At 37.4% G+C, this 17,417-nt stretch overlaps 1 pseudogene; it reads right to left on the reverse strand.

The window, feature by feature from the left end:
* Nucleotides 1-2,186: 2,186 nt before the first annotated feature.
* LOC122127654 lies at nucleotides 2,187-2,283 on the reverse strand (annotated as a pseudogene).
* Nucleotides 2,284-17,417: the final 15,134 nt, after the last annotated feature.

Consider the following 17,417-nt stretch of genomic DNA (forward strand, 5'->3'; position numbering starts at 1 on the left):
ACCTTCTTACTCCTTCATTGTGCAGCAAAAGTATGATTCAACTGATTTCAGTCAGATCTGTTACTAGAATTATCAAGGAATTAGTTTATTGTCTGTAATTTTGTCAAAGGTATGTCTCTTTATGTAGGCTACTAAAAATGTATTTACTAATTTCAAGTAAATACATAAATTCTATTTCCATCTTTTTTAAAAATTAAAATTTTGTTTGCTCAATAAATTGATCAGAGGCATGGATTTTGTGGCTAGCTAGGTCATTGCACATCTGTCTCTTTCTCTCTCCCTTTCTAGGTTCTCATAGATAATATGATTGCCCATAATTATCCTAATTTGCTTTGCTTTTATATTTTTGGTTGCATCATTTCATTTTTTGCTCTGCCATTTTCCAAATCATTTATATAGAAGGCATTATTTCCTATTTTCTCATTCTTAGAATAAGCTGCACATGAAGACATCACTGGTTCTCATTTTCAGTGTGTACATTGAATACGGAGGAACATCTTTCCTCTGCTCTCCATCAATTCCTTACTCTCCAATTAGAATAATTTCGAATTGGAAAATCAGAAAAATAGAAAATAAATCATGGTGAATAAACAGATGCAGAAAATTCACCCGATATTTCTGACCAGTAAAACCAATGTGAACTATTAGGAAATACATGGACACCTCATTCCCACGGGCACTCAAAGTATCTGGTTAGGCAATTCTTAGGAATATGAGGAAAAAGATGAAAAAGTAAGGAATGGTATCAATTGCAAATGCAATGGAGAAGGATCCCAGCAAATTTCTTCATTGGGCTGCCAAAAATATTCAGCTTACTACAGTGCGGAGACTTCTTTCCCAAAAGGCCACTCATGTGAATAGTAGGGATGACGATGAGTATACGCCACTTCATCGAGAAGCCTACAGTGGACATTGTCAGTGAGTTGGTGTCTCAAGCGGCACATGCAATAACTGTAGATGACTGAACACCCCTGCACAATGCATATACGTGGAATAATACCAGAATGGTTTCTTTCTTATTTCATCACGATACAGATACCAATGCCCAAACTAAAGGCCTTTTGACCCCCTTATATCTTGCTGCTGAGAATTGAGATAGAAAAGATACGCTGGATCTCCTTCTGTTGAACCATTATATACAACCAGGCCTGAAGAACAACATAGAAGAAACTGCATTTGATATTGCCAAAAGGATAACTATGTATCACTACGTCTATGAAGTTGTGGAAGGCTGTACAAATTGTTCACCTAAATACTAATGGTCGGGTTAAGTTTCTTAAATTTCAAAAATGCGAGTCCATCATTTATGTCCCTACAAAATATTTTCACAATCCAAATATGAGGAATATCTTTTTCTTTTTGGTCGGTCATGGGGCTTGAACTCTGGGCCTGGGAGGTATCCCTGTGCTCTTCAACTCAAGGTGAGGAGTCTACCACTTGAGCCACAGCTCCACTTCCAGTTTTCTAGTGGTTTATTGGAGATTAGAGTAGCATAGACTTTCCTTCTCAGGCTGGCTTTGAACCATGATCCTCAGATCTCAGTCTCCTGTGTAGCTAGGATTATAGGCATGAGCCACCAGTGCCCGGCAACACCAATATTTTACTGTAAAAATTCATGGATTCTGCGGAATTCTTCCAAGTGAATTGCCTGCATTGGATGTCAAAAAGTATTCAATAGTTTTTGTATTCATGTATAAGGATTTCTTCAGTGTTTGTGATTTTTTAATCAGAAATAATTTTAACTTACCTGTTGAAATGAGTATTACAGGAACTACAAGATTTCTGGTGCTTGTCTGAAAAAATATATTTTACAATATTCTATATTCTATGTTTGCATAATGTTCATAATTTATTTTATTGTCTCCTAGATATACTTTGAATTCTACATTATTTTATAATATATAGGGTCATTAATGTGTCCTTTCCGATTGCATTCCATATAAAAACAGTTTGATTCCTTTTTTTTTCTAGGTCTTAATATTATTTTTCTTTGGGATAAAATGACAATGTTGTCTAATTTGAAAAGTTTTGTAAAGTTTATGGTATGTAAAAGCCTTTCTGAGGTGAAGATTTAATACACTGATATCAAACTAAATTGAATTATATGAATTACATGTATTGTTACACTTGTAATTTTGTAATCAACTTTTTAATAACTGTTTTTCATTTCTTGCATCTGAAGAGTGAAAAATATGGAATACTTCTCAAATTTTCATATTATCCTTGTGCAAGTGCCATGTTAACCTCTGTAGTGTAATATGAGTATATGTACTGCTGAAGCATGTAGTATCCTCTAAATTTAAGTAGTTAATGATGCAATCTTTATACAGGCTTATATCTATGGGTGCCTACCTGTAACAAGGAAACCTTATTGTTCCTAACAATGCTATCGATCTTATTTCCCTAAAATTCTGTGAATAGTGGAAAAAATTATATTGATCAGTCGATTGCTCACATTTGCAAATTTTTTTTGTCAATGACTATCTTAAGTCTTTTTATTTGGAATTTGATCGTACTCTCAATTATTTATAGATAGGTCCAAAGGTGATGGCTTTTTCAAGTACTTATTTATCCAACTGAATTAGCTTTGTGGATCTAATGGATTCAAAGTAAGCGTTGCTTAAGAGCTACTTCTAAACTTCTTCAGCTGACATTTTCCCAAATGAGGTGTTACTGGCACAAATGTCTACCTGAGCCTTTACCCTTCTTCCATGTGGGAACAGACCAACCAGAATATCTTACACTGACAGCATAGATTGTCTTACTGGAACAAAACTCATCTTGGTTACAAGGGATCATAGAGAGCTGAACAGTTCAATCAGAACTGTTCAGACTAGAAGGTATTTTATCAAATTATAATTGTTTATTATATCTTCCATTTCAAAAGTAGCTAAAGCCAAGAAGGTGAAAAAATTGTTAGTATGCATGATTACTTAATGTCCTGGCCTATCTACCATCCAACTGGGCAGGAACTTACACTACTGCCTTTTTATCACCAAATATTTTCATAGTTGCAGGAGAAGTCCATGTGTTTCTCCTCGTTATTAGGCATTAAATTCATAATGTTTTAATCACAGTGTTTCCTCTTGCCTCCATGCTGTAAATCTACAAATGGTAAAGCTTTAGGTCTAACTATATCAAACACTGAGGTAGAGATAATGGAATAATACTTTAAAACAGAGTTGTCTTTGATACAGTCACTACAACAGAATAATGCAAAACGTGTGCCTTTTAATTATATTATATATAGTTATATATTTTATATTTATATGTGCTGATCTTATATTTCACACATGAAACTTACTGGAATTAGTTGATAATTTGACAAATAAATTGATATTTATTTATTCCAATAAATAGAATTGGAATATAAATAATTAGGTTTAAAATATATATTAGAATATAAAAAGTATCAATGCAATGTCTTTAGTATAAACTTGTGATACATTCCAACTGTTCTTGGTCTTCTGAATCCACATGGTAAAAAAAGCAATGTTTTCCGCTAATCTATAATGGATTTTAGTCTGCTGTTCTGTTTATTGTTTTAACTGGCTTGTCCCAAACTGTCTTTCTCCATATTTCTGAAGAATTCCTACTGATTATGCCCAAATTTTGCTAAGATGTCTAAAAAATATTATTCTTCTGCAGTACCCATGGTTCCTAGGATCCCAGGTCCCAGTTACCTGCATTATCAGATAACAAGGGCAATACTTCTCACCCAGGCCCATGCAACATGTCAACACAAAGTAATTGAAGACCCATCTCAATTTCTCATTTCCTATGTTTCAGGGCCCCAATTCCTTGAGATCCAGGAATTAGCAGTAAGCAATTGTGAAATGCAAGGCAACTTAAAATGAAGGATGAGCACAAAATTTGAGAGAAAGTACTGTAATTCAAACATTCAACTTACAGATGACCAGCCAATATGAGTGAACAAGTTCACAAAGTGTCATAAGATTATTTTTAATACCCCTCCCCTATGATTAATGAGAGATTTTATTCCAATATGAGTGGGCCAAAAAATAGTTCCTGGAAGGATAGATCGATAATTGGTCTACCAAAGCCCAGAAAAATTTACTTAGAGGTCAAATGTAATTCAGAAAAAAACATTTGAAGCACTAAGGAGTGCTTCAAAACACTGGGACTTCAGTACAACATGGTTCTGTGCTATAAAAATGTCACTCTCAAACCAATGATAATCTACATTTAATCTCCTGAAAGTGTATTCCTTTTCAAATAAACTTTTTAAAATCACATTCGCCAAAATAACATTTGACAAGTTGATGATACTTAGTGACTTACAAATTTTTCAAGTGTAGAGAGCAAGTTATAATAGAGTTGAATTATTTACACAGCACTAATGCCAAACACGTTCAACCATTCATTAAAGTGTAGAAATAGTATCACCCAAAATTTGTGTTTTTCAGTAAGGGCCTTCCAGAAATGTGTTAAATAGATCAGCCTCCTAAATATCAAACCCAAACATAAGCTAATAAATTTCATCATTTAATAAGGTATATTTTAAAAAGTCACAAATAGTTGCCTTATCATATGTTATTTTATGTTTTCTCTGTCTAACATAGTAAGAAATGACTTTATGTCTTGAATATGGGTACTCATCAGAGATATGACAAACCTAATATCTGTCTTCTATTTCTATAGTATTCCTCTCTAGGTATAAATTTTAATTTTCTTCTATTTCCAAAACTTATAGATAGTAGAAAATATTATTCCATGTAAAATAAAAGAATCACACCATTGTACAAAGCCATTTATAAAAATTCATAGTTAGGAATACATTCTAAGCCATTTTTTAACTTTCTTTTTGACTAAAGGTTAATCTTCCAAATGGATGAGAATAAAATCATGTTTAGGTGCCTCACGTCTCCAGTCTTGCAAATTGTTGCTGCCGATGAATGAATTATGGAAATATAAGCTGACATCAGTTCAAGAATAGGCAGGATTTAAAGTCCATGGAATGTATATAAACCTTTCAAAGTATTAATAGACAGTTTAACAGTATGACTATAAGGAAGTTGAAACCAGAATGGAAATATACTAAAGACATAGAATGAATGAAAAATGAACAAGGGGCAATAAAGCTAGAATAGTCAATGTACACATATGATAAAGGAAGTGGTAAATTGGAAATAAGTCTTGGAGAAAGGATTGGTTGAGAATGATGGAAGGAGTGACTCTGATCTGGTAGCATTGGACAATTAGATGGATATATTTAATTGTAACACAATTGCACAACCTTTTAAAATTCAGTTAAAAAACACGAAAAGAAACAAAAACACACAAAAATCACAACTAAACAGCAATCTCTAGAGAGTATGAATATGACCTCTCAAAATTTTAATCAGTTAATGAATGGCAGTCTTGGGAAAAGCAAGCAAAGCTGTTCAAAGAGGGAAGTTTGGGATAGGGGAGAATTTTGAACAGAATTAAATAGATTGTCTAAGGTTATAAATCACCTACATCTGCTGCAAATAGTATCTTTCTTCTATGAGTTTTCTGTCTGAACTGGATAATCCAGTTCTGAGACACACTTGGTAGCTTGTGAGGATAGAATGGAAGAAACAAGATCAAGAACCCATTACTCCACTGGAAAGAAAACAATCCTCTATATTTTCTCTAATCTCTCTTCACTACTCTTTCTTCATACTTTGAAGTCAATTGATTTTGAATTATATTTTTCCTTCTTTCTTCTGTCAAAGTAATTGTTCAAAGTAATTCATTAAATATTATTTGCCATTTTCTTCTTTCATGCTGTTTAATTGGCCAAGTGAGTACATTTAACCTTCCCTCTTGCATTTGGTCGCCATGAAACAACATCTATGTTAATGCTGAGAAATCTAATGTAAAACTTTGTCTCCAGTCCAAGAAGCTGTGCTCACAAATATTTGGCTATATTTTTTTCTTTTACCTTGAAAGACACCTTGTGTCTAAAGTGCCCACAAAAATAAGTACTCCATCACTTGTTGGTTCAATCAGAATTGTCTAACCTCAAAGATATATTTTGCTAACATGATGCTTAGAGGAAACCAAAAAATAATGCACTTTTATCTTCTCTCTTAAGATTCTCCTTACATACCGTATCAGGAACAGTGAAGTTATTCTATGCAAAATTATTTCAATAGATTATTTTTCTCTTGGTCTTGCATTTCTTCACCAAGATGTATGGAGGAGAATAGATTTAAATCACCCATACCTTGGAAGGCAGTGTCTGTTACAAAAGGACAATGCTTCTATGTCCCACTTCTATGTCCTCCTCTGAACTCTTGCCAGAGTTCCAATTAATCACAGCTTCTTGGCTTCAAGTCTAGTGAAGCTGAAGGACTATACGGGCTCCACCACTGCTACATCTTCATTATTTGTCTTTTAAAACTCTTCAAGTTGCCTCATTGGATGTGGAATTTATTTTCATGTCTTGCATTGTAGTGAGCCAAATGGGCTCTGTAAAATCACTTTAGGGAGTAAAAATACTAACACAATTTATATCAAAAAGTTTTGGCCTCCCTTCACTGCTGTAGACAATACGCTTAGCTAAGGCTTCTAAGAAAACTATTCTTTATTAACTTTTTCGTTTGCTCAATTCTTTTCTGAACTTTTTGGCATATGTAATAACAGAAGTCTTCACTATCTCATATTAATAAGGATATTATTTTATGTGAGCCACTTAGAAATGTGAAATAATTGGTATGAAGTATCCAATCAGATTTTTTTTCTGTGTTTCACTGCTTCACATCCAAATACATTGTGGAAAGTGTTACAAACAGAAATGTATAATCCCAACACCGTCTTTCATTGTGGAGGGCATTTTCTCCCTAAATATTTTGACACAAATTATCTTTTTCAGAGAATTACTGTTTGGTAATTAAAGGTAAATTCACAAATTTTGATGCCTTACTTTTTTAAGAACTTTGAATTTAAATTCCAATACAACTTTGTTTCAAACAGTGAGAATATAGATCCTGGGTAAGGACAAATCTAAGGGAACCTACAGGATTTACAGCAAGGTTTCTCAGGTTTGTTTGTTTAGTGTGAAAAAGATCCATCTTCATCCACAATGCTCCCTCTCTACCAAGTCTCTTTGGATTTCTTTGCATGAAAGCCTATTCTTCCAGGAAATTTAAAATTTTTTAATAGGCTAAGTTGTTAAAAATTTTGAACAATAAAAATTTAACTGTCATTACTTTAAAACTCTTGAAAATCCTTTATCACAACCGTGAATTCACCAATCCTAATTCCACCTTTACCATCAAAAAGTTAACATGCTGTTTTCATGATATAGTATCCATGCAGCTATTATATTCCAGTGGCTTTGTTATGCGTATATATAACCATATTAGCTGATGCTAAGCAAAATTAATTCCAAGATATATAACCAGATTTTTTCATTTGTGGTTGTTGTTTTTGATGAACTATGTGATTTCAGTTTTCTTTGGGTTTTCCCCCTATGGTTTATCCTTCCAGTATATCATTTTGTATTGTATATACATTTACCTTAATTAGCGAAGGGAAGAGGAAAAGCATAATGGTGAGACAAAGGACAAAAGGCAAACCAATGCAATAGCAATACTCACAAGACAATATATTGGAAATGTGAGGGATTAAGGGGTGAAGGAAAACTGTGAGAAAATGAGAGAAGGTTAACAAATTTGAAAAGTTATGATTTAATACCTTACAATTACTATAACCCCACTGTACATCACTTTGATAAAAAAATTGAAAAATAATCTGCGTAAAATATAATTTCACTGTATTGGCACAGTAAATAATATTCTTTATGTAGTAATATTTTAAAAATTAATATTATTTGGCATCTAATTTGAATTAATTACCCTTTCTTTATCAGAGAGTCATCAACTTGAATGTTATCCAACTAGACAATATTTTCACAATATACATGCCAAATTTTTCAAAAAAGAATAAATTTAGTACTTTCTCATTCTAAAACAGAAAACAGTTTAATGCTACAGAAACCCATAACTTTTAAAAGTAAGCTAGTTGTGAAGAGGACAGAATATATGTGTTCTTCAAAATTCATATGACTAATAACTACTTATTTTTAAATTCTCAACATTCCTGAGAAATTCAAAACAGTACATGTTTGCATGTTATGCAATTCTGCAATAGATGCAGTTTCCAATGGGGTGTTACAGATTGAGAAGTCAACAGAAAAATAGCCACATTCTGGTAGAGGATAAAACTATGAAGCATATGTAATAATTAATTCTTCAAGAGTAAGCAATTATCAGAGTAAGCTATTATTTCTATGACCATCATTCCCAAGATTTATGCCATAAAGTCATCCTAGCCCAACAGTTTCCAACTTGTAAGTGGCACCTTAAAATTCCTTAATTCACATCATGAATACCTTATCTCTATTTTGAAAACATACTACACCTCTGCAAATGTGACGCCCTCCTTGTTCTGAAAAGAACACCACAATAAACTGAGCTGCATCATTTTTCCTCCACTGGAATTCTTGAGATCAGAACACTTGCAAATATTATTTATATTTATACTTTTTTAACTATCATAGATATTCAGGATGCTAAGATAGGAAAATTATGGTTCAAAGTCCACCCAGGCAGGAAGGTTTCTTAGAATCTTATCTCCAAAAAACTTCTCCACAAAAGACAGACTCAAGTGGCACTGAGGTTGAAGTGGTAGGGCACGAGCCTTGACTATAAACAGGCTCAGAGACAATGCCCAGGCCAAGAGTTCAAGCTCTAGGATGAACCAATCAAACAAAAACAAAATAGAAAACAAACTCGAAACCTAACATTTTTCTCCATGTATACAGAGGCATGTAAATAAGGAAATGGCTTCCTGTGTTATATATAGGTAAAAGAAAGAAGATGTCACTCAATTACTCTCTTCATACCATATTAAAACAAACCCTTAAAAAATTGGTTTTTCTAAATGTGTAAATTAATGTCATCCACTTGTTGGCAACTCTGTCTAGATTATTCACATTAACATGGTACACATGAACTGTGGGAATTATCTATTAACTATGTTCTAATTTTAACTCTCTTTAAAGAGTATCTAGGCAAATAGAATGCCAGAATCATTTGTGAATTTTTCAATTAATCCCTCTGCTTAAAAAGAATTTTGTAGTATCCTATAGAATATGAAATTACAAACAAAATCAAAAAATATATTTTAAATCGAAATTCTAATTTAACGAGGTCTGCAAAGTCCTACATTAGACGAACTTTGCTATTTCTCCAGACTTAAGCTTTTGTAAACCTTCAAAATTTATTTGGAATCCAACACAATGAGGCTTACTTACTTTTGCAAACTTTTGAATGGGAATCATGAGCTATTTTGCATTTAGGAATGTTCTGTAATGATGAGAGAATTTAAACCACAAGTGAGGAAATATATGAGATGCATTCAATAGGAATCTTCATTTCTCAAAACATAATTACAAAATTAGCCCAAACTTCCCACTGTGTATTCCTTTCTTGTTGCTTGGTTTGTTTTACTGAGACAAAATTATTCTACCTGGTCCAGGGAATCTATCGTTATGTAATTCCACTCTCTAATCTCCTGTCTGAGTGCTAGAATTCCAGACTTGTATAACATTGCCCTGCCATAGTTTGTTCATTTAATCTAGAAACAGACTAGCAATTCTTAACTTCTCCTGTGATCTTATCCACAGACTGACTGCTCAGACTGTTTATGTACTATTTTCAAAGATGTTTTAACATTTTACTCAGGATATGAACATTTTCAGATGCACCTGCAGGGTTCACTGATTCATTCCACCATTGATTCTATCCCGTTAATAATGATTGCTTGACTCTCTTATTATCTCTGGTCCCTACCGATGTAATATTCTCAATTTCTGGGGGAAAGTTCACTAGAGGGCTTTCCAATATTAAAAATTATCACTTGATTCTAGTCTTACTCAGGACCTATTTTCTATTGTTTTCTAACTATTCCACATATTCTGAGAGTTGTTTCATTTGTGTATTTTTGTGTGCACCTATAAGTGTCTCTGTGTGTATGTGTATGTTTGTATGTATGTATGCAAAAACCTAAATCTGTTATTCAGCAATCTTGCTCGTGACTGGTATTCAAGCTTTTGGCTGGTTAATTATAGGTAGTGTCTCAAAGCCTATACTGTCCAAGTTGGATGCAAATTGAACTTCCCAGACTCCTTTACATTCTTAGGTTTTATTTTTCCAGGAGTATCAACTTTTAAACTTCAAACACTTTGTGAGTGTAAAGGCTAACCTGTAGCCCAGATTTTTAACTCAAGAATTCATATAAAGATAGATGAACATATACCTTACATATCCTGAGTGTACACTGTTAGAAATGTGATCATAAACCAAGTTGTTGTGAGATCTGGGATTGGGGTTTAAAGCCAGCATGGGTAGGAAAGTCCTGGAGACTCTTTTCTCCAATAATTACCAGAAAACTGGAAGTGGCACTGTGGCTCAAGTGGAAGAGCACTAGCCTTGAGCTGCGTTTCAGAGGGACAGCGCCCTGTCCCATATTTCAAGTGCCATGAACAACAACAACAACAACAAAAAGAATATAAGAAATGGAAAGAAAAAGAAATGTGATCTTATCCACCAGTTTCATTGCTAGTATAATTCCTGTTCTCTCAAGATGGACTCGTTTTTCCAGTTAAGTCTGTTCTCCCATATCTGACTTGAATTGGAAACAGAATCATTCTTCCATTCTCCTTTTTGCACATTTACGTGATTAGCAAGCGTGATTTAGAAAGGGAGTGGCCTCATGCTTCATGTTCCACTTAGGAGTAATGCTTTCTCTATATCATCCCATAAATCTACATACTGGACTTGGCTTTATTGTTTCAATGTTTTCTTATTTGTAGAGTCCTCTATATTGTATTTCACACATAAATAAACACAGAACTTCTTTTTCTCCTATAATTGCTATTGTTTCTCTTACTGTTAACTCATGTACACTTGGGAAATTAATGCACAGCACATAGACTCACAATAAATGATCTGAGAACCTTCTTCACATTTAAAATTCACTTTAATTTACAGAGCACATAAGAAGTTTGAAAAAATGTTCTAATGGATAATGTATTTATAAGCAATTTAAATTTCATTTCTCTTTACTTAGTTGTCTCTGAAACACGTGTTACCTCATGTACAAATGTGTCCTTGTGCTATTTCAATGAAACCAGAAAACATCCTTTTTTTTTTATTTTGAGCAGCACCATAGATTGTTACTGGAAGTAAGTGGAAGTAACTGTTACTGGAAGTGTAAACTGATCCCAGGAGAGGAATTGAACGTAGAGAAATTACAAAGTTCAAATTAACTATTGCTTTCCTTTTTACTGTACAAGAAAAGAATCCAAGGCTGGAAGGAAACTCTGTCCCTGACTTTTTTGAGTGTGCCTTTTACTCATATAAAACTTGTCTGTAAACTTCTGGTTGAGAGTATTAGAAAAGGAAACAATATGCCATTTGAAGGCCAGCATAGAACAAAAGGAAGTAACTTTCTTTTAAAAGTGTTCTACTGCAAAGAAGCAAAGATATGGAGGTTTTTAAGTGTCTTATGGATGGATGTTTCACTCCTGAGATGATTCTCTTGTTGCGGGAATCAGTTATCAATTCCTTTAGTCTGGTCCTGAGTTTTCCATAGCAATAAGGATTCCAAAAAAGCAGGATCTAGTGAGTATGATCAGCAAAAGCAGCCACTTCTCAGAACACCACTATTTTAAGGAGAGTCCCAAAGAAATACCCAGGGTTTGTTTAGTGTGCTTGTTTGTTTAGTTTGTGCTGGTTCTGGGACTTGAACTTAGAGACTGGCCCCTGTCCCTGAACAGTTGTCTTTCTTTCCCACCTGGCCCAAACCTAATATTCCATTGCTTGAGCCAAAACTCCACTTCTGGCTTTTTTGGTGTTTAATTACACATAACAGTTTGACAGACTCTCTTGCCTGGGTTGACTTTGAACTAAGACAGTAAGAAAGCTAAGCGACATCAACTGTATGAACTTCTCTTTTGAACCAAGAAATTTTAGATGAAGTTTATTATAAAGCTAATATTTGACAATTTTTAAAGAAGAGAATATGTTTAGCAAAGACGCCATAAAAAATAAGTTAGCAAAAATAGGTGTACTACTAAATCATTTGGGAAGATTACTATTGACTTCATCATTCCTTTGGGGTAAATTTAAAGCTATATTTGCACTCTTTTGTTGGTTGTGGGGATTGAACATTGATCCTGGGCACTGTCTCTCAGCTCTTCAGCACAACTTGAGCACTCTACCACTTTAGCTGCAGCACCACTTCCAGATTTCTGGGGTTAATTGAAGATAAATGTTTCATGGACTTTCCTGACCAGGCTGGCTTTGAACTACAATCCTCTGGTCTCAACCTCCTGAGTAGATAGGATTACAGGCATGAGCCACCAGCACCTGGCTCATATTTGCGTTTATGTGCACTTAATGGCACTATGTAGACAAAGAATGAAAATCTGAACCAAATGATTTGACATTGCAACTTTTCAGAATAATTGAGGTAGCAATAAATATGTCCTCCTTTTCCATTTTGTTGCATTAATGACTCATGAGCTAGGGAACTCTTACATTAGCATCCTATTTCATCTTTGTAGTTGTATTTAGTATCAGGAAATGTTCATAGAGAAATAAAGAAAGACAGATTTTTATTTTATTTATTTATTTTATTTTATTTGTGAACATACTGTACAGAGGGGTTACAATTACATGGGCAGGATAATGCGTACATTTCTTACCAACCATTGCAGCCTCCTCCTTTGTTTACCCTTCACATCCATTCCCAGCCTTCCCCCTCCCCCCCAGTCCCAATCCTTCTCCCCCCCCCCACCTACGTTGTAAAACTCGTTTTTGACATGACAACTTGTACTTCTCACTGTTGCAACAGGTCCACCTGTATCCTTAAACGACTTGGTTTTCCCCATCTCCTCCACAAGTTATACTGACATCAAATATAGTGAAAGCAGGGGTTATACTGTAGGGGAGGGACATACAAAGCAACAAAGAAATAATCTTATAAATGCGTTAGAAACACATGCATGAAAGAAAAAACATTAAAATACATATCGAAGGGTTTATTTTCCTAATATCATATTATCTGAACTTTTCCGCTTGACTCATATATATACTAGCTATTGCAAATAAGGGAAACCATGGGGCCTGTTTCTTTGGGCCTGGTTTACTTCGCTTAATATAATATTTTCCAAGTCAGAAAGACAGATTTTTAGAAAGCAAAGGAGATCAGGTATGAAAGAACAGCATAGAAGGAGATACATTTATCACACAGAGATTAAGAACTAGCCTTGGAGATTTTGAATGCTAAAGGCAATGAGGAATAAGCCTAGTTGATAACTAGTTCTTCAATAACCAAGAATGGTTCCCTAGAACGGTTTCTGCTATACCTTAGTTATTATCATTTTTTCTTTACATCTGGAGTTAGTCCTTCTCTTCTGTCACAACTGTTAATTAGCCTCTGCCTTTTTGGAGCATTGACTGGCCAAAATAGTTTCCAAATCTCACTTAGACTACCCTTCTCATTGTGATTAGCAGTGACCCCACTCAAAAGCCTGGAATCTTTGAATTTCCAGAATTAATCTTCACCTGACATCTAAGCACATTACTGGCATTAATTGCTGTGATCTAATGAACAAAACATATTTTCAACACAGTATCCTAACATAGGTAAAATACATGAATTAGGAACTATTGTCAGGTATCAGTAGGGAAGGAGGAATTATATATTCCAAGTATGGGTTCTTTATTTTGCATTTACTAACTAAATGTTCATTGTTGTTGCTGCTGTTGTTGTTTTGGCAGTCCTGGGGCTGAAACTCAGCGCTTGGGAATTATTCCTCAGCTTTATGGTTTTTTCCTCAAAGCTAACCCTCCACTACTTGAGGCACAGGACCACTTCCAGTGTTTCCTTTTCAATTTATGTGGTACTGAGGAATTGAACCCAGGGTTTCATGCAAGGTACGCAATCACCATACCATGAAGCCACATTCCCAGAACCCTAAATTACTTTCTTAAGATGGCATTACATTTTAATTCTGTAAGTATGTATCATAATTTTAGCCAGAAATTTTTGCTAGAAAAGAGCATTGGACACAGTACTGAGTCCAGTAAGGCTAGATGGGCAATGGATAACTGTCACAGTGTAGCGAGGGCACAAAGGGACTTACCTCATGGAGCTGGTACAACAGACTGAGTGAGACAGTTCCTGACCCACAGACTACCTCCTGAATGAGAGGGCCACCTTGGTTTCAACCACATGGGGATGCTGGGCCACCTCCTCCAGCACCCAATTGAATCAGTTCCTAAGAGAGAAAGAGAAAGGAAGAAGGTCAGAGTTACACTTAAGCCAGGTGTCAGTGGCTCAGGCCTATAATCCTAAGTACAATGGAGGCTGAGATATGAAGATCATGGTTTATAGCCAGCCCGGGCAGGAACACCTGTGAGACTCTTATCCCCAAAATACCACCAGAAAACTGGAAGTGGTGCTGTGACTCAAGTGGTAGAGTGCTAGCTTTGAGCTGAGGAGATCAGGGAGCTGCCCCAGGCCCAAAGTTCAAGCCCCATGACTGAAAAGAAGTGGAATTCCCACCACAAGAAGTGGACTGAATAGCACCCATTGCACTAGGGAGCATGGCAGAGAAGTCAGGCTGACCTTCCTGTCATCTAGGAGTCATTAGTAGGTCAACTGGCTTCTCTGTGCCTCAGTTTCCCCAGCTTCAAAACTGAACAAAGTGAAGGATCCCGATACTCATGGGGATAGGATAATAAAGTGAGCCATGTTTTGTTTCATAATCCCATACCTGTTGCACCATTAATAACAGACACCATCTGAGATCTTTCCGGGTATCATATGCTCACAGAATTGCCAAGAACAGTATCAGATGGCCCCTCCCTCTGTGCCTGTCCCTGCTCCAGAGATCCCTCTGTATTAATCCCTTGTTTCCTCACAACTGTCTCATGATGATATTGAAGTCTAATGGTTGAGGCCCAACCCATAGCTTCACCTCTGGTCTAGAATCGGCTGCCATGGACTGAGTTTGGGACAATCCATCTAAACCAATGACTGAGCGTTGTGCTACATGTCTACAATCCCAACTACAGAAGACTGCGCCTGGTGGCTCATGCCTGTCACAGATAGGAGGGCCATGATCCAGCCCAGGCTGAGCATGTTAATTCTCCATCTCAGAAATGCCCAAGACAGAAAACCTTGACTCGCATGGTAGAAGAGCTCACTGGCAAGCCTAAGGACTTGAGGTCAAACACTAATATACCAAAAAGAACCGGAGTCCCGGTGCAAGAGGCTCATACCTATAATCCTACGTACTCAGAAGGCTGAGATCTGAAGATTACAGCTCAAGATTTAAAATAGGGTTGGCCTCACCCATCAGACGTCATGATGAGAAGACCCAGAGTCTGACCTATGCTGTTGCGCTTGGTACTAGCAGAATTCATATGCTTATTAAGTGTTGGCCATGCTCTCTGTCCCCCTGGGAAGCCTGCCCCCTGCAGGCCGTACCCCCAGGTCCTCCCAAGCTTCCACTCCCACCAACCAGCCCCAAGGGAGTACACAGCTCCATTGCACACAGATCCCTTGTTCTTGTAATTTAACAGTGCTGTGTCTGCTTCAAGCCTCTCCCCCTTCCAAGCCCGAGACCTCAGCTGTGAAGCCCATACATGCCCCAAAGATAGCAGGTAGAAGTTACCAAAGCATTCAGTCTCCTTGTTACAACCCACCTACACACACACACACACACACACACACACACACACACACACACACACACAAACATCCAGAGCGTTGACAGAATACTCATCCATGCAGCACCTGCAATTTGCCAACTGATCACTCACCTGAGCACATTCAGGCTGTACAAGGAAAAAGATAATCTCTCTCTTTCTCTCTGTCTCTCTGTCTTCAGGTGAAAGGTTGACCGAGCACAGAAGACAAGGGCTCACACTGCAAGGGTGTCTATCTTCTGCATCCAACACTTCCCATCCCCAGAAAAAAAGGAAAAGACCCCAGAAAGCAGGTGTAGACATGATGCTCCCCACCTCTGACTAAAGCCATCGGCTTCCCACCAGGGAGAGGCAGGGTGCAGATGTACAGCTATGTGGCTCTCACTGCTCCAGGTCAGGGGATCTGTGGCACCCACTCCTCACCCAACCCTGCATCTCCCCATTTCCTGGGACACTAGCTGCTGGGGATGGGGGTGGGATCCTTGGGTCAACACCCACCCCAACCCCTGGGGCACATTTGTGGCAGGGCATGGGCCAGACTGTGGGGTACAGGAGAGGCTCGGGTCCAGGTCAGAGGGGAGGGGATATGGGGTCGCAGGGTGAGGGGCTGTGTGGCAGCCATTCACATGTGTTTCTGGCAGAAGCTGTTGGCAGGTGCTCCCGGTGGGGCAAGCAGCAATAGCAAAGGCATGACAGACACTCAGGCCATGAGCAGAGTTCAGGGGAGCCAGGACCAGGTCAGGGCCCCAAGCTGGCTCGTGGCAAACCATTGCCTCATTGCCTGAGGAAACCATGGGTCAGAGGCAGCAGCACCAGGTTTGAAATGCTGCTCCATGGGGAATGGGGGGAGGGGGCTGGGGTTCAGGCAGGCACATGGTGGGCCTGAGAAAGGCCTCTCCTCCTAGGCCTCGGGTCTCTTGCTCACCTCTACCTTCCTCAACTGCTGGTAGTGGTGTCAACAAACAGAAGGAATCATGGTGCTACTGGGCAGCATGGAATGTGGGCGTTGCAACCATTCTTGTATCCCATTGGTCAGAAAGAACCATGAAACAATTGAGGTGTGGCTAGAATCTTGTGATGCAGGCAGAATGGGTGGAGTCAAAAGGATTGCAGCCCCTTTCCCAGGGAATTCTATCCAATCCAGTTGGGGACAAGAGGGTGACCTGCTTTAGCTGGATGGCTGCCCAGATTGTTGTGTATGTCTGATGTTCCCAGACCTTGAACTCAGGATCTGGGCACAATCTGTGAGTTGCTTTTGATCAAGGATAGCTCTCTACCACTGGAGCCACACAGCTTTACTTCTGGCTTTGTTGGCACAAGTTGGAGAGGAGTCTCAAGGACTTTCCTGGCTAGGGTGACTTTGACCATGATACTCCTTTCACAGCCTTTTAAGTTTTAAGGAGGACTGCTGAGAGCCACTGATGCCTGGCTAATCATTGGTTTTGCTGATGTTCGTGGACAGACCTGTGAGTTCCCTATCCTCAGGTTTAAGTGGTAGGAGCTGGAGCCCACAGTTTGAATCCTGGTCCTGCCACCAACAAATGGCAGGAGATCCTATGAAACATTCTTATTCATAGGATTGCCAAAGGAATGTGATGTATGTCATGATTTAATGGGCAGTACGTGAATGATTCGAGGATA

Source organism: Dipodomys spectabilis, unplaced genomic scaffold, assembly GCF_019054845.1.
Source record: "Dipodomys spectabilis isolate Male_0828 unplaced genomic scaffold, ASM1905484v1 ptg000306l, whole genome shotgun sequence".
Lineage (NCBI taxonomy): Eukaryota > Metazoa > Chordata > Mammalia > Rodentia > Heteromyidae > Dipodomys > Dipodomys spectabilis.